The 19365-nt window shown below is 35.9% G+C and overlaps 1 pseudogene; it reads left to right on the top strand.

Moving 5' to 3' along the window:
• Positions 1-583: 583 nt before the first annotated feature.
• LOC110149489 (ADP-sugar pyrophosphatase pseudogene) overlaps positions 584-19365 on the top strand; it is a 128169-nt pseudogene continuing 109387 nt past the window's right edge.

Genomic DNA, 19365 nt, shown 5'->3' with positions numbered 1-19365 from the left:
ATAATGGTCAATTTTCATAATACAGTAAGAAAAATTAGAATTATTTTTAAAGGGTAGATTTTTTTGTTTATTTTCTGCTTGTTCTTTATTTAATTATCTTCTAAGAGTATTTGTTTCATTCATGGAAAGCACAGTCACTGGAAACATCAATCCTTCTCCTTTTTTGATTTGCTAAGAATTTTTCAAACTGTTCATGGAGTTCTCAAGGCAATAATACTGAAGTGGTTTGTATTCTCTTCTCCAGTGGACCATGTTTTGTCAGAAATCTCCACTCTGACACGTCCATCTTGGGTGCCCCTACATGGCACAGCTCATAGTTTCATTGAGTTAGACAAGGCTGTGGTCCATTTGATCAGTTTTGTTAGTTTTCTGTGATTTTGGTTTTCATTATGTCTGCCCGCTGATGGAGAAGGATGAGAGGCTTATGGAACCTTCCTGATAGGAAAGACTAACCAAGGGGGAAACTAGGTCTTGTTCTGATGGGCAGGGCCATACTCAGTAAATCTTTAATCCATTTTTCTGTTGATTCCTGGCTGTGTTCCCTCCCTGTTGTTTGACCTGAGGCCAAATTATGGTGGAGGTAATGAAGATAATGGTGACCTCCTTCAAAAGGTACCATGCAGGTACTGCCCCACTCACTGGCCCCGACCATGCAGCAGGCCACCATCGACTAATGCCTCTGCCAGAGACTCCTGGACACTCACAGGCAAGTCTGGGTCAGTCTCTTGTAAGGTCACTGCTCCTTTCTCCTGGATCCTGGTGCACACAGGTTCTGTTTGTGCCCTCCAAGAGTCTGTTTCCCCAGTCCTGTGTAAGATCTTGTGGGGCTAATGGTGACCTCCTCCAAGAGGGCTTATGCCATACCCAGGTCTGCTGCATCCAGAGCCCCTGCCCCTGCAGCAGGCCACTGCTGACCTGTACCTTCGCAGAAGACACTCAAACATTGATGCTTTTGAACTGTGGTGATGGAGAAGACTCCTGAGAGTTCCTTGGATTGCAAGGAGATCCAACCAGTCCATCCTAAAGAAAATCAGTCCTGAATATTCATTGAAAGGACTGATGCTGAGGCTGAAACTCCAATATTTTGGCCACCTGATGTGAAGAACTGACTCATTGGAAAAGATCCTGATGCTAGGAAAAATTGAAAGCAGGAGGAGAAAGGAACGACAGAGTGTGAGATGGTTCGATGGCATCACTGACTTGATGGACATGAATTTGAGTAAGCTCTGGGGATTGCTGATGGACAGGGAAGCCTGGCATGCTACAGTCCATGGGGTCACAAAGAGTTGGACATAACTGAGTGACTGAACTGAACTGAAGAATTTTGGTGGACTAAAAATAATAATAATAAATCAATATTGTACTCATGAAGGAGAGTCTTTGAAATCATTGATGACTTAAAATACTAGTAGTTTTTCAAAATTATTTTGTCCAAGGTAAAAACAATCTGTAATAACATATTGCTTAACTCACTCTCTTTCTAACAATTTGAAATGCAATACAAATCTACTCACTGTATCAATGAATATATATTTTTTACTTTTGTTTCTAAAAAGTTTAACTGTTACCATTTACAGGATAATATAATAATATTCTCTGTATGGATAAGTACAGGTTTAACAATTATCACCATTCTTCCATTCTTTGCATTCTGTATCTCCACACCACATATTATTACCTATAAATTTTGACAAATTTATATAATTATGAAACACATACCCCTATCTTGGTATGGAATATTTAGTTCAACCTAAAATTTCTCATCTGTCACTTTTTATTCAACCCCCAACACACCCTGAAAATTCACTGTTTCAGTTGTAATACATTACTTTTGCTGTTATAGAGCGTCACATAAATTGAATCAAAAGTATGTATTCTACTGTGTTTTCCTTTTTGTAAGTAAAATGTCTATGAGATATATCCATGTCATGTGTCATTTTCTTTTATTGATGTATCTATAAAATTGTGATATATTCTATTATGTGAATTTATTGCTACTTATTTATCCATGATTCTGATAATAGACATTTTATATTTTGCCTTTTGGGGGATCCTCACTTGGAACAAGTGTTGTTAGTGTTTTCACATTTTTATTTTAGCCATTTCAGTGTCTATATAATGGTATTACATTGTGAATACACTTTTTATTCCCTGATATCATGATTTTCATGTGCTTATTGATCATTGGTATATCTTCCCTTCTAAAGTGTATTTTCGAGTATGAAGTAGTTTTCTCAATTTTAATTAGTTTTTAATATCTATTTATATTGAATTTTAGAATATAAAATTTCTCCTTAAAATATATATTTTGGAGTATACTCTTCCCCAGTAAGTGACTATCCTACTAACTTTTTCGTGGTGTCTTTTATAGGCAAATCTTTCAAAATATAATCAAATCTAATTTGCCTTTGCTTGTGAAGATTTTTAATGTACCCTACCAAAGAAATACTTAATTTCTCCTTGGTTCTGTTGATATTGTTTAGGTTTTTCCAAAATTTATAATTAATTTACAACTCTGATTAACTTTGAATATTTTTTTGAAGGATGAAGGTTTTGGTCCTGAGAATCCTGTGCAAATTGGGAGGGGCTAACAGGTACAAAGTGTTTCAGTTCTATTTAAGAGTAGATGCCTGTATCCTTTCTCTCTGCTTTGTGTGGTGCTATAGTGCCTTTGAGTAGTTTCAGTTTAATATTTATCCACATTATTCAGTGGTTTTTCTGTCAGTAAATTAGTGCAAATAAATGACTATATCATTACTAGAAATCAAAGTAAATAAAATTTTAGTATGTATTAGTATAATATAGATTTCATATAGACATTGAAAGAATCTGTTCTGTAATTCTCCCTTTTTGCAGTAGTTTCTAATACAGTATAATAAACTTCCCTGTATCCATAGTCAGATTCAAAAAGTTAACAAACTTTATCATTTTCTCACCAACAAATATGCACTTGTCTCAGCATTCATATTTCTATGCACATTAGAACGTCTCTAAAATTCAGAAAATCTTAGAAGTCAGAAATTTCCTCCTAGCTTTCACTAATGTCAGTATCTTACATTCTTGGTGGCTCTGCTTCTTTCTTACTAGAATTAGTATTTTGTTGCTATCTACATTTTTTTAAGAATATCATGATTTCATCATTTTCATTCATTTATTATGTCCTCTTTAGAGGACTATTCTGAGGTTAACAGACATTTTTGATTCGCCAAGTTAGTCTTGGATGGAATCTTGCTTTCTGTCTGAGATGGAAGCTGGTAATTCTGCCATTTTTTAATTGACATCAACGTCTGAAAAGTAAGTCCTATTTATTCTGTTGTGCTAATGATATATCTTTCAGGCCACTCCTATCTATTCATTTTCATTTATTGATGTCTTTGCCATTGGCTTGTAGTCTTCCTATTCTCTTCTAAATACTTTAGTGTAATTAACTTGCATGTATTCAGAATCCTTATAAGTGATTCATTTCAATAACCTAAGCTCTGAAGTCAAATTATTGCCTTCTTAAGTCCCAAGACCTCAGAGTTTGCTTATTATTATTTTTTTATTGACACTGAAATTAATACACCACTGAAATGAGAAATTTATATATTTAAAATTCTGACCTTACCTATTTATCCTTACAGTTCTTACAACTCAGTTATTTGCAATACTTTTTTTTTTGTTGTTGTTCTTTTCCATTATTTGAAAACCACAGACTCAACACAACTCCAGGGTGTTTCCTCCATTTAATACTATACTTTCTGTGGTACGTTATTTAAACCATTATCTCCTTAATAGCTTCCAAGATGGCTTTGCAACTAAACAATCTGCCTGCAATGCAGGAGACACAAGAAATGACACAGGTTTGATCTCTGGGTCAGAAGATACCCTGGAGGAGGAAATGACAACCCTCTACAGTATTCTTGCCTGAAAAATCCCATGGACAGGGTTGCCTGGCAAGCTACAGTCCATGGGGTCACAAAGAGTCAGCCATGATTGAACATATATTCAACAACAACAAATAAAGCTACAGTTAATGATGCCAGAAGAAAGAAAATTTGCTAAAGTATGTCAATTACCAAAAATAAAAGTTTCCTTAGAATCCTAACAGACTTTCCATCCAGTCCATTCTCTTTTCTTCTTCTCATTTCTTTGATGCTAGTGTTTTACTTGACGATCTTAAAACCTCTGTTTATTATTTCCTCTATGTTATTTTCCTTCTTTCTCTCCTATGAACCCTTCTACATTTACCAAACCTCTACTCTCTACTTTCTTCAGTTTGTGTCCTCCTCTTCCCATTCCCTTCCAATTTACCTAGTATATATTTTGCAGATACCAAGAACTAAAGATATATTTACTGAAAAATGAATGAGTCTGTTTAAGACTATAAGTTAAACCTAAACCCCCAAATTAAATATAAACCTTAATGACACAGATTTGATTTAGACCTACATATTAGAGTTAAGATTTCCTTTATACACAGCACCTTTTAGTAGATTATTGATCAGAGTATCCATGTGCATATTCATAAATAATTTCCAAGATGATATCTAAATCTTAGCAAGCATGCAGTCCTAAATTGTATTTTGGATGCATAGAATCATTTGCATTTTTCATCTCCAAGTGGAATTTGAACATTATTGTATTGATTTTAATAATTTTTAAAACAGTGTCAATCATTTATAATTACTGATGTTTTAGAAATTATGTTGTTAATTAAACATATTAATTTAGACATTTAGCTTAGTATCTAGTGTTGAAGAAAGCATAAAACTCTGATTCAAACCCTTAGCCTGTGTGATTCTAAGCCCTTTTTTGTTCATTTATCAAGTTGGTGAAATTGAGATAGTTTTTCTTTCTTTGTTTAACAACTTTGTTATCTTAGGTAATTAGGTATTTACTTGGAATTTTCAATAAAAGATGCGCATGTGTTGCGTTGTGCTGTGCTTAGTCGCTCAGTCATATCTGACTCTTTGCAACCCATGGACTGTAGCCCGCCAGGCTCCTCTTGTCCATGGGGATTTTCCAGGCAAGAATACTGGAGTGGGTTGCATGCCCTCCTTCAGAAGATCTTCCCAACCCAGAGATCGAAGACAGGTCTCCTTCATTGCCAGTGGATTCTTTACTGTCTGAGCCACAAGTGAAGCCCAGGAATACTGGAGTGGGTAGCCTATCCCTTCTCCAGCGGATCTTCCCAACCCAGGAATTGAACTGGGGTCTCCTGCATGGCAGGCAGATTCTTTACTGGCTAAGCTACCAGGGAAGCCCAAAAGATGTGCACAGTGATATCTAATTATGCCTGGTACTTTGATTTCCAAACCCCACCCAATGAAATAAAGCTAGAAAGCTTTCTTCTAGAAAGCAAGAATGAATCCCTTCCTGTATATGTATTTAGTCATAAAAAGATTGGTTTCCTGTGTGGCTCAGGTGGTAAAGAATCTGCTTGCAATGCAGGAAACCCAAGTTTGATACCTAGGTCTGGAGTATCCCCTGGAGAATGAAATGGCTAAAAGTTCCAGTACTCTTGCCTGGAGAATCCCATGGACAGAGGAGTCTGGTGGACTACATTTCACGGAATCTCAAAGAGTCAGACACGACTGAGCAACTTTCACTTCATAAAAATTTTTCATAAAACACACCAAAAACATTAAATATCTTTATCCATAACTGCTCACAAATGAGTTTCATTTAATAACTATTAGAAATGTTGAGAGTGGATAGAATCCTACGATGGCCCCAAGATCCCTGCCTTCTGATATACATACCATGTATACATCTCTGATAATTGTGGGTATGATGAACAGACACCCCATAACTAGATTACATTATACAGCATAGTTAATGTTTTTAAAAGGCAGACTCTATTTGGGCCTGAGCTGACTAAGTAAACCCTTAAAAGTGATGGAGATATTCCTGGTGAAAGACATTTTAAGTTATTAGATAAATTTGGCATGAAGGTTCTCCACTGCTGCCTTTAAGGATGAAACATCCAGGTAGCTAGAATGTGGGAGGAGTTTTAGAGTTCAGAGAGTCCCCTGGCTTACAGCCAGAAATAAAATTAGGACTTTAGTCCAACAACCAAAAGGTTAAATTAGCCAAAATCAAAAAGCCTAGAAGATACTGAGTTCTAAATGAGTTTGCAACCTGACTGATGTCTGGAATTTATTGTTGTGAGACTTTATAAAGGCTTAATTCTGTGAGGCTGAGCCTGGGCTTCTTTCCACTGACAGCTGTGAGTTAATATGTGGATGTTGTTTAAGAAGAAGAAACAAATAGATTCAAGGGATTAGACAAGATAGAACGAGTGCCTGAAGAACTATGGACAGAGTTTCATGACTTTGTACAGGAGGCAGTGATCAAGATCATCCTCAAGAAAAAGAAATGCAAAAAGGCAAACTGGTTGTCTCAGGAGGGCTTACAAATAGCTGAGAAAAAAAGAGAAGTGAAAGGCAAAGGAGAACAGAAGGATATACCCTAGTGAATGCAGAATTCCAAAGAATAGCAAGAAGAGATTTAAAAAAAAAATCCTTCCTCAGGGATCAATGCAAAAAAAGGAAAACAATAGTATGGAAAAGACTAGATATTGCCAAAAATTACAGATACCAAGGGAACATTTTTGCAAGGATGGGTTCGATAAAGGACAGAGATGGTATGGACCTAACAGAAGCAGAAGATATTAAGAAGAGGTGGCAAGAATACACAGAACTATACAAAAAAGATCTTCATGACCCAGATAAGCACAACAGTGTGATCACTCACCTAGAGCCAGACATCCTGGAATGTGAAGTCAAGTGGGCCTTAGGAAGCATTACTAAGAACAAAGCTAGTGAAAGTGATGGAATTCCAGGTGAGGTATTTCAGATCCTAAAAGATGATGCTGTGAAAGTGCTGCACTCAATATACCAGCAAGTTTGGAAAAATCAGCAGAGGTCACAGGAATGGAAAAGGTCAGTTTTCGTTGTAATCCCAAAGAAGAGCAATGCCAAAGAATGCTCAAACTACCGCACAATTTCATTCATCTCACATGTTAGCAAAGTAATACTCAAAATACTCCAAGTCAGGCTTCAACAATACACGAACCATGATGTTCATGTACCAGATGTTCCAGCTGGGTTTAGAAAAGGCATAGGAACCAGAGATCAAATTGCCAACATCCGTTGGATCATAGAAAAAGCAAGACAATTTAAAAAAAATCTTCTGATTTATTGACTGTTCTAAAGCCTTTGACTGTGAGGATCACAACAAACTGTGGAAAATTCTGAAAGTGATGGGAATACCAGACCACCTGACCTGCCTCCTAAGAAATCATGAAGGTCAAGAAGAATCAGTTGGAACTGGACATGGAACAAGAGACTGGTTCCAAATAGGAAAAGTAGTATGTCAAGGCTGTATATTGTTACCCTGCTTATTTAATTTATATGCAGAGTACATCATGAGAAATGCTGGGCTGGAAGAAGCACAAGCTGGAATCAGGATTGCCAGGAGAAATATCAATAACCTCAGATATGCTGATGATATCATCCTTATTGCAGAAAGCAAAGCAGAACTAAAGAGACTCTTGATGAAAGTGAAGAGGAGAGTGAAAAAGCTGGCTTAAAACTCAGCATTCAGAAAACTAAGATCATGGCTTCTGGTCCTATCACTTCATGGCAAATAGATGGGGAAACAATGGAAAGAGTGAAAGACTGTTTTCTTGGGTTTCAAAATCACTGTAGATGTTGACTACAGCCATAAAATTAAAAAGCACTTGCTGCTTGGAAGAAAAGCTATGACCAACCTAGACAGCATGTCAAAAAGCAGAGACATTACTTTGCCAACAAAGGTCCCTCTAGTCAAAGCTATGGTTTTTCCAGTAGTATTGTATGTATGTGAGAGTTGGACTATAAAGAAATCTGAGCACCAAAGAATTGATGCTCTTGAACTGTGGTGTTGGAGAAGACTCTTGAACATCACTTGGACTGCATGGAGATCCATGCACACCATCCTAAAGGAAATATTCAGCCCTGAATATTCATTGGAAGGATTGATGTTGAAGCTGATACTCCAATACTTTGGCCGCCTGATGCAAAGAACTGACTCATTTGAAAAGACCCTGATGCTGGGAAAGATTGAAGGCAGGAAAGGAAGGGGATGATGGAGAATGAGATGTTTTGATAGCATCACCATCTTGATGGACATGAGTTTGAGAAAGCTTCAGGAGCTGGTGATGGACAGGGAAGTCTTGCATGCTGCAATCCGTAGGATCACAGAATCAGACACAATTGAGTGACTGAAGTGAACTGAACTGTTTAATCAGCCAAGTTTATTGACATTTCTTGCACAGCGATAGATGTCAAATACATATGAAGACTATTGATATTATCTAGAACAATCACTGAAAGTAAAAGTGAGTAATTAAAGAGTTCAGTTCAGTTCAATCACTCAGTCGTGTCCGACTCTTTGCAACCCCATGAATCGCAGCACGCCAGGCCTCGCTGTCCATCACCAACTCCTGGTGTCCACCTAAACCCATGTCCATTGAGTTGATGATGCCATCCAATCGTCTCATCCTCTGTCGTCCCCTTCTCCTCCTGCCCTCAATCTTTCCCAGCATTAGGGTCTTTTCCAATGAGTCAGCTCTCTGCATCAGGTGGCCAAAGTATTGGAGTTTCAGCTTCAACATCAGTCCTTCAGTGAACACCCAGGACTGATCTCCTTTAGGATGGACTGGTTGGACCTCCTTGCAGTCCAAGGGACTCTCAAGAGTCTTCTCCAACACCACAGTTCAAAAGAATGAATTCTTCTGTGCTAAGCTTTTTTATAGTCCAACTCTCACATCCATAAGTAATACAATCATATAAATACAAAGAGATGACTGTATACCTGCAAAAATGGATTCATGTGAGATAACAAATACACCAACCAAATAAATGATATAATTTTCATCAAGCAACTAAGTATATCATGAAATTAGGCCAAATTGAAGATTCAAGTTCAACAACAAAAATATATATTGGAAAACCACTAGATATTTTATTTAGTCATTTTGCATGTATCTTAAAATATGTGAAAGTCCTAATTATCTTGGAGGAAAAAAAGATGATACCTAAATGGATAATACACGATTTATAAAGCAAACATAGTTTCAGAGGGACAAAAGAAATCTGTGTTATTCATCAAGAACCAGGAGATAGTGAGGAGAGAGAAGCTTGGTGTGCTATAGTCCATGGGATTGCAAAGAGTCAGACATGACTTAATAACTGAACAACAACAGCAAATGTTTTTAGCTGGAAAAAATGCTAACTGAGCTAGAAAGCAACTAATGATCAATTTCTCCTTGTATATTTCTCCTCTTACTGCCTGTATCTGTTGTTACCACTGTATTTTCCCCTCCAGATGTGGAGAGGAAAAAACAGTCTTCTAATTCAAATAGCATAACTGGGAGAGTTTGCAAAAGCTTAATCATGGTCATAATTAGAAAACATAAAAGCATGTAATTTTGTCTATTTTGTTTTCGGTGAATTTACAGTTTCTAGAATAGAGTCTTATATGTAAGATGATGGAATTAATATATTTATGACTGAATGAATAACTGCTGGGAGAAATATCAATAACCTCAGATATGCAGATGACACCACCCTTATGGCAGAAAGTGAAGAACGAAAAAGCCTCTGGGTGAAAGTGAAAGAGGAGAGTGAAAAATTTGGCTTAACAACAGAGGATGAGATGGTTGGATGGCATAACCAACTCAATGGACATGAGTTTAGATAAACTCCAGGAGTTGGTGATGGTCAAGGAGGCCTGGTGTGCTGCGGTTCATGGGGTCACAAACAGTTAGATAACGACTGCACAACTGAACTGAACTGAATAAGTGCAGAGGAAAATTAAACTGTAGAATTTTAAAAATACAGACACGCTATTTTGCCATATCTACTTATTTTCTGGGACTGTAATGTCTGTCTCTTCCATATGTTGCCCAACACATTTTCAGCCAATTCCTCAGTGTGCTAGCACAATCATGTAAATACATTTTATGTGTATATATTTTCCTAAATCTTGGCTTTTCTCCTGATGTAAATCATCTTTTTAGCATCTAGCCTATATTACATATCTCCTAGAGACATTTGACACTTTTGTTCAAGATAGATGGAGATTGACTTTCTGTGAGCATCATGTCTAGACCTCCCTACCCATGTATACTTCCTATTCTCAAGAAAATAACTTTCCCTCAGATGAATTTCAAATTAAAATACCAATATTTTTTATATTAATGTTTGGATTACTTCTTGCAGATTCAGTCATAAACATCTTAATCCAATATGAAATATACCATTCATGTAGTTGAGTAGCATACATGTAGCAAAAATGAGTTATTGAGAAAAATCAATGAAATTCAATGGATGATATATTTTTTCAAAGATGGAAACTCAGAATATATTCCTTCTACCAGGAAATATGGGTCTCTTCCTATGATTCGTCAATTAGAAATTTCAAAATGATTTCCTAACATAAAAAGATGCTTAAATATATCAACAACATTCACCTACCAAACACTGATTTACTAATAAGAATAGGGATACTTTTAGTACCTACAAAGAATTACTCTAAAGATAAAATTTCAGCAACAATAATATCTTTTTTTAATATTAAAAACATTACAAAATATAAGCTGCTGATACTTCATTTCCCACAAATTCTGTCAGTAACAGCAAACAAACCAAACTGTGAATTCTTACACTGGTAATTTCAACACTAAGCAATCATGCACATAAATCATTTCCAAAATCCACTGAAAACAAGGAACACAGAAAACAAGACAGGAAATCCTAAACTTAAACTAACTATACTGTCACTATCTCTCCCCACCTGCTGTTGCAATACATATGCATGTGAGTATATGCCTCAGGAAGTAAAACAAGAGCATTAAGTGCTCTAATGAACACAGCAAGATTTCATTTTTACTGAGCCATAGCTGAGCTTCAGTTTCAGGAATAACTTGAACATTTCATGTGAACTTAGAAAATAAAACAATGGAAATTCCATTACGTGCATACAAACTATGAATCTTATTTTTATCCAAGAAAGAGAACTGTAGTATTAATATATAGAGTAATATTTGTATTAAGAATTGAGAGAGTTATGTTAGCTAATATGTTTAATATAACAGCTTTATTTAAAATATGGAATTTGCTCCTGCTTGAAAATTTCAGATAAAATTTGTCAATTATTTTTTTATTTTGTTTTAATCTCAGATTGTTAATGATTATTACACTATTTGCTATAACAGATGCTCAACTTGGAGCACAGTAGTTTTCTATAGCCCTGAGTAGCTTAGATGTAAATATGTGTCTTCTTTCTTCGCTGGTCCTTGTAACCATCTGAAATGATATCAGTTATGAAAACATGTTATCAAATGAAAAACACATTTATTGATATAAAAGGTAAAGCAAAAGCGTAATGAGAACTATCACTATAACAATCAAAACAATGTTTAGTTGCTGCTTACTCTGTTGGGGTGCTTCAGAATAATTTCATGAGTTCATAAATATCCAGGTCTATAGACAGACACATGATGTTTGCCTTTTCATTCAAAATCATCTCATATGAAATGTGGACAACCATCTGGGCAATCAAAGAATTTGCTTTCACCAGGCAGAATGGGTGTGAGAAACAAAATGGTATTCTAAATCTACAATCATTTCCCTACTCTGGAAGATTTATGTCTACTGTGCTTTATTGATACAAACATATTCTGTTTAATATCTACAATTAATAATTAACAATATTTTAGCATTTGTGATGAACTAAATTTGATTCTTACTATATGACAGTTATAAATACTTATATCTTATTTCCAGATATAAAAGTCAAATCACACTAATCATATTTCTAGTGTTAGTCAAGTGAAAACACTCTGCAATTGTCATTTAAATTGGAGTCCAGCATGTCTGGTCACCTAAAACAAAATGTTAGTGACCAATGTCTACTATGTAGATCTCTAAGACTCAACCATGAAAAAAGGTATACTATTACAATGAATACCAATATGAAATCATTTTTATTGCAATATTTTGCACAAATTAGAGATTAAAGACAAAGAAGGAGGTTTAATAGAGAGTTTCTAATAGAGATACAGGTAATTCATGACTTTGTGAAAATAGTGAGAAAAGGAAATATGAAAATGGATAAAAAGAGCAAAGCCTAGACTTTATACACACAAACACACACACACACACATATGTGATATTTGGGAGACAATAATGGTATATTAGGGCTTCCTTGGTGGTTCAGCTAGTAAAGAATCTGCCTGCAATGTGGGAGACCTGGGTTCGATCCCTGGGTTGGGAAGATCCCCTGGAGAAGGGAACAGCTACCCTCTTCAGTATTCTGGCTTGGAGAATTCCATGGACTCTATAGTCCATGAGGCAGCAAAGAGTCAGACACAACTGAGTGGATTTCACTCACTCATTCACAATGGTATATAATCAGATTTCATAATGGAATATTGGACTTTATGAATTCAGTTTCTTTGAATACAAATGAGTTCTTTTGTATCAAACCATAAGATGGATATATTTCAATCATTACAATGAGATTTATTTTTTAAATAACATCTTTCAACTAATATATTAATTTTTGTTTTCTAATTCATTATCGTTATCAGAAATAAAATAGACTACACAGTGGGAAGTCATTCTGAGCAATCTCAATCAGAGCCCCATCTTTCTCCTAGAGAAAACAAAGTATATATACTTGTTTCTTTATTCCCTGACACATCTGATAAAAAGTGAGAACAGTAGCACACCTGTGAACACATTATTGGAAATGTATAAATAGGAAGGAAAGGCCACGTCATAGAAACCCAACCAGAATTATTGAGTATGTATATATCTATCTCTATATCTATCCTTATCCATCTGTCTATATAATCTATATACCTACGATTCTTAGACTATTTGTCCTGAAATTACCTAAACAAACACTAGTACATGATTATGGTTTAAATCAGAGTTACATCTTTAGGCAATTTCCACATCTGAATGAAAATGTTCACATGAATACCTGTCAAAATAACTGTATAGCACTCTCAAAACCCATGAATGTGTTTTGCTACTGTTACTGGGCTGTGAGTTTCTCAGAATGACAGGCACCAGCTATTTATCTTTTGTTGCTGTTGTTGCTTTGTAATTGAAGTACAGTTGATTTGCAAGGTTTTGTAGTTTTAAGAGTACAGAAAAGTAATTCTCTGTGCTATTCTGTAGGTAGGACCTTGCTCTTTGTATATTTTATATAAGGGTTTGTGTCTGCTAATCCCAAACTCCTAATTTATCCCTCCCTCACCTTTTCCCTTTAGTAACCATAAGTTTGTTTTCTTTGTCTGTGAGTCTATTTCTGTTCCTATAAGTAAGTTCATATGTATCAAATTTTAGATTCCACATGTAAGTGATGCTCTATGGTATTTGTCTTTCTCTGACTTAGTTCACTCACAATGATAATCGCTAGGTCCATCCATGCTGTTTCAAATGGCATTATTTCATTTATTTTTGTAGGTAAGTAATATTCCATTGTGTGTGTGTGTGTGTGTACCACATCTTCCATTAATCTGTCAGTGAATATTTAGATTACTTTCATGTCATGGCTATTGTAAATAATTCTGCTATTATGATGTATGTATCTTTTCTAATTAGAGTTTTTGCTTTTGAGGGATATATGCATAGGAGTGGGATTGCTGGATCACATGGCAATTCTATTTTTAGCTTCTTCTTAAGAAGAGGTGGCAAGAATACACAGAAGAACTGTACAAAAAAGATCTTCACGACACAGATAATCATGATGGTGTGATCGCTCACACTCACCTAGAGCCAGACATCCTGGAATGTGAAGTCAAGTGGGCCTTAGGAAGCATCACTACGAACAAAACTAGTGGAGGTGATGGAATTCCAGTTGAGCTATTTCAAATCTTGAAACTTGATGCTGTGAAAGTGCTGCACTCAATATGTCAGAAACTTTGGAAAACTCAGCAATGGCCACAGGACTGGAATAGGTCAGTTTTCCTCCCAATCCTAAAAAAAGGCAATTCCAAAGAATGCTCAAACTACCACACAATTGCACTAATCTCACATGCTAATAAACTAATGCTCAAAATCCTTCAAGCTAGCCTTCAGCACAATGTGAACTGAGAACTTCCAGATGTACAAGTTGGGTTTAGAAAAGGCAGGGGAACCAGAGAGCAAATTGCCAACATTCATTGGATAATAGAGAAAGCAAGGGAATTCCTGAAAAATGTCTACTTCTGCTTCATTGACTATGCTAAAGCCTTTGACTGTGCAGATCACAGCAAACTGTTTAAAATTCATAAAGAGATGTGAATACCAGACCACCTTACCTGTTTCCTGAGAAACCTACATGCAAATCAAGAAGGAAGAGTTAGAACTGAACATGGAACAATGGACTGGTTCAAAATTGGGGAAGGAATAGGAAAAGGCTATATTTGTCACACTGTTTATTTAACTTATACGCAGAGAACATCATGGGAAATGCCAGGCTGGATGAATCACAAACAGGAATCAAGAGTGGCAGGAGAAATATCAACAACCTCAGATATGCAGATGATACCACTCAAAAAGGCAGAAAGTGAAGGGGAACTCAAGAGCCTCTTCATAAGAATGAAAGTGGAGAGTGAAAAGTCTGGTTTAAAGCTCAACATTCAAAAAATGAAGATCATGACATACAGTCCCATTACTTCATAGCAAGTAGATGGGAGAAAAGTAGAAACAGTGACAGGTTTTGTTTTCTTGGGCTCCAGAAAGCACTGAAGAGGGTAACTGCAGCCATGAAATTAAAAGATGCTTGCTCCTTGGAAGAAAAGCTACAAGCAACCTAGACAGCATATTAAAAAGCAGAGACATCACTTTGCTGACATAGTTCTGTATTGCCAAAGCTATGGTTTTTCCAGTAGTCATGTATGGATTTGAGAGTTGGACCATAAAGAAGGCTGAGCAATGAAAATTGATGCTTTCAAACTGTGGTGCTGGAGAAGACTCTTTAGAGTCCCTTGGACAGCAAGGGGATCGAACCAGACAATCCTAAATGTAATTAACTTTGAATATTCATTGGAAGGGCTAAAGTACCAATACTTTGGTCACCTGATTGAAAGAACCAACTCATTTGAAAAGACTCTGATGCTGGGAAAGATTGAGGGCAGGAAGAGAAGTGGGCAATAGAGGATGAGATTGCTGGATGTCATCACTGACTCCATGAACATGAATTTGATCAAACTCTCGGAGACAATGAAGGACAAGGAAGCCTGGAATATTGAAGTCCTTGGGGTCACAAAGAATTTTATTCACTTATTTATTTATTTTTATTTTATATTTATTTTTATTCACTTATTCACTCTACAACAACCGCAGTTAGATGTAATAATGGCAAAGAATAATGAACAAAGAACTGTCAATGCCAAGATTTTCAACTCATTAATCTCCTAAACTTACTCATTTTTAAATTAACTCTATTTAATCCATAAAAAAAATGAAACATGCCTAAACCTTTTTTTTTGCTGAAGGGTTAAATAAAATGGTACATTTTAGTACTTTTATGATTTTATTGATATTAAATTTACATAAAATAAAATTTACCATTTTAACCATGTGACATTGTATACTCACAGTGTTTTACAATTATCACCACTATATCCAAAACATTTCCATTACCCAAGAAAAAAACCTGTAGGCTTTGTTTCTCCTTCCCCAGCCGTCTCTATGGATTTGCTTATTCTTGACATTTCATATATATGTGATCATAAAATATGCCTTTTACATCTGGCCTTTTTCATTTAACATAATGTTTTCATAATTTATCCATGTTGTCGCATGTATCAGTACTTCATTTTTTGTGGCTGAATAATAAACTGTTGTATTAATTTGCCATATTTTGTTTATCCATTTATCAAATGATAGACACGGGTCATTTCCACCTTCTGGCTATTATGAATGATGCTGCTTTGAATATTTATGTGCAAGTTTTTGTGTGAATTATGGCTTCAATTTTCTTGTGTTTATAACTAGAAGTAGAAACACCATGTCACAAGGTAACTCCATGTTGACCTCCTTAAAAATTTACATTCCCACCAGCAAGGTAGGAGGATTCCAATCTATAACGTCACCAACAATGCCAACTCTTACCATTTTGTTTTTCATTAAAACTATTCTAATGGATTTAAAACTATTCTAGTGGGTTTAAAGTGGTACCTCACTGTGTTTTAATTTGCTTTTCCCTATGACTAACATTGAGCTTCTTTCCATGTGTACCATATTGGCTAATTTTCAAATTTTCTTTAGAGAAATATCCGTTCAAATCCTTTGCTCATGTTTAAACAAAGTTCCCTATCTTTTTATTGCTGAGTTAAATTTTAATATTCATTATAAATATTTTGATAAATATTGATACTAATTAAAAAGTAAATATAACAGGATTAACAATTATAGGAATAGGCCTCACAGTAGGTATTCTTTATGTTCTTTCTCATGTTCTAGCATTGATCATAGGAATTTACATGAGAAAATATCCTAGAAAGTCCATAAGCCTTGATTTTAATCAACCTTCTGAGTCATAAGGACAATTCTTGCTCCTAAGAATAGGATAGCAAGCAAAATTCTTTTAAAATAATATATTTTGTTAACAGTCTTCTTCAAGTTAGAGGCTTTTATTCTGATGCTAAATTTTCATGTAAACTGATCAGTATTCAAAAGCACAAATGTTGCCCACAATTCCATATTGTTTCCTTGTTCCTATGTTCTTTCCCAGAACTGTTTTCCTTTTTCTCCTCTGTTCTTCATCATATAAAAATATCTGTGAAGAGTTAAAGTATTATCTTTCCATTCTAGTCCTATTTCTTCCCTCTACCCACTCTATTAAGACTTTTATTTCCATCATTCAAAAGATATTCCCCAAAGTCATTAACAAATTCTCCCTTTTAGAATCATATAGTAGTTATCTGACTTCGTATTATATGAAACTGTGGCAGGGATGGTCACTCTCTTACATTAGAAGGCTATCTTTTTTATATTTCTGTGATAACTTACTCTCCCATTTTTGTCCTACCTCCAAGGTCAGTCCATTTAAGTATCCTCTACTGAGTTCTCCCTTAAACTAATATTGTATTTTGTTTCTTTATAAAACTTATTTTATGTGAAATTACCTTAGCTATATGAATTATTTATCCATGTCAGCTTTCACTAATGATTTAGGAGAATGCATGTAAATATTTCTGTACAATTTGTTTATATCCTTACATGACAGCACTGTGGAGCTTGCTGTTTAGTATCCCTTCCAGTAGTCATTAATAAAACTACTAGATCTAGATAAAGTCTCAAAATGACATTGAATCTAAATTTCTAAGAGTTGGCTCAGAAACTGAGGTGACTGAATTTACCTTACTTGCAAACTAATGAGTTAGCCTGACACTGTTTTATGTGCTCATACTGACAGAAGACACAATATCCCTGGGTCAGAGACATAGGGCATTATTTTACTCACAGTACAAATAACAGCCAGGGTAATATCTTAGCTCTGCTTCCCTATATTCCAGCCCTATCTACCCATGTGATTCCACATTTTAGGAGTGTCAGAGTTTTTATAAGCTGCTAACATATACCCTTATTCTCGCTACTAGACAACAAGAGAGATTACTCACTAAGCACATTTCCTCTGAATTAGAGGAGAAATGTGTCTCTTGATTTATGAACTTGACATCTAAGCAAAAGTATCCAGGAGGAGGAAGGGGAGATTTGCATGATTCCAAGTCTTCCCAGAACTGTTAACCTTACAGAAAAGCTGCTTCAATCTTCTAAAGCATGTTTTCTGTTCACGAGTGTCTTTTCATGTCAAAGATCAGGACCATGAAGAAAATTGAAAACATTCAAGGTGAATTGTCTCCCAGCAGATCCACTCCAGACGTTTGTGAATTTTTTTATACAAATACCACTCCATCAGCCTCTCTGATGCCTCTAACACTAGTATAAAATCCATTGCTTGTCTCTGTAGCACTTAAAGCTACTGTCAGCAGAAATCTGGGCATCAGAATGAGGTAAACCTCTGATGATAACCTCAGTCATGATCCCTAGGGTCATGGATCTAGCCAAATGAAGCATGTCAAGCTTCCCTGTCGATCACCAACTCCTGGAGTTTGCTCAAATTATTGTCCATCAAGTCGGTGATGCCATCCAACCATCTCATTCTCTGTCATCTCCTTCCCCTCCTGCCTTCAATCTTACCCAGCATCAGGGTCTTTTCCAATGCATCAGTTCTTCTCATCTGGTGGCCAAAGTACTGGAGTTTCAGCTTTAGCATCAGTCCTTCCAATGAATATTCAGGACTTATTTCCTTTAGGATTGACTGGTTTGATCTTCATGCAGTCCAAGGAACTCTCAAGAGTCTTCTCCAACACCACTGTTCAAAAAAAAAAAAATTTTACTTAGAGATGGTTATAAGAGTGTTTTTCCTTACAGTGTGAAAAGGCAAAAACACTCTTATGACTATCTCTAAGAAGTAACTCATTATGTTTTTGAGAGGAAAGAAGATAATACCTGGCCTCTAAAAAATAAATACGATCCAAAGGGCACACATGTTGTATTAATATTTAGCAACAATTACTGCTTATATGGTTGGGACCCCTTTGTGAGACATATACCAATAAGGGATATAGGCTGACAGAACCTCCAACCCAGCATCTTATGGGGTCTCCTCTGGGACTTCCTAGCTAGTTGGTAAACCTAGGGTTCCCAATTAAGTCTGAGTATTGAGTCCAATTTCTTGTTTTGGGGAGGAACTGCCTGGGGGGATGTCAGTGCAATTGGTACTGTTTGTTTACACTATCAATTATGTGGTGTGGCATTCTTCATTATTGATAAATCAATATGAGGAAGCATCTAAAGGTGTTATACTTAGGACTTGGAGAAACTGGAGTTGTTAACGTGCGGTCTCATGGTCAGAGATGACTTGAAGGAGGTAGCTGACTCAGCATTCACTTAAACTCAAAGGCATTCATGACAGTTGGAGAAAGTTGCACTAAGGCATTTTATTGGGATGAAGCCTCCAAGCCCAGGTTTGAAACATAATGTACATTAATGCTACCTCCTGACCACACACACACTTACATACATCTCCCTCCCAGGACCTAAGACACTCCCACTCATGTTTGTATTCTCTCTTGGTTTGTGTTCTCTCTCCAGCTGTATAAAATCTGAATACTCTTTTCCAGAAGATAAAACTTCATCTTTTATCAATCATCTCTACTCTCATCAAGAGCATGCATATGGAAAAGTAAGGTGCAAGAGGTAAGCAAAAAGAATATCTACATAAAACCTAATCAGAATGAAGGTAACATCCATGAGTACCCCTCTTATC

The sequence above is a fragment of the Odocoileus virginianus genome, chromosome 1 (genome assembly GCF_023699985.2).
Source record: "Odocoileus virginianus isolate 20LAN1187 ecotype Illinois chromosome 1, Ovbor_1.2, whole genome shotgun sequence".
Lineage (NCBI taxonomy): Eukaryota > Metazoa > Chordata > Mammalia > Artiodactyla > Cervidae > Odocoileus > Odocoileus virginianus.
Note: the sequence above shows the minus strand (reverse complement) of the source record. Positions and strands in the feature narration are given on the sequence as shown.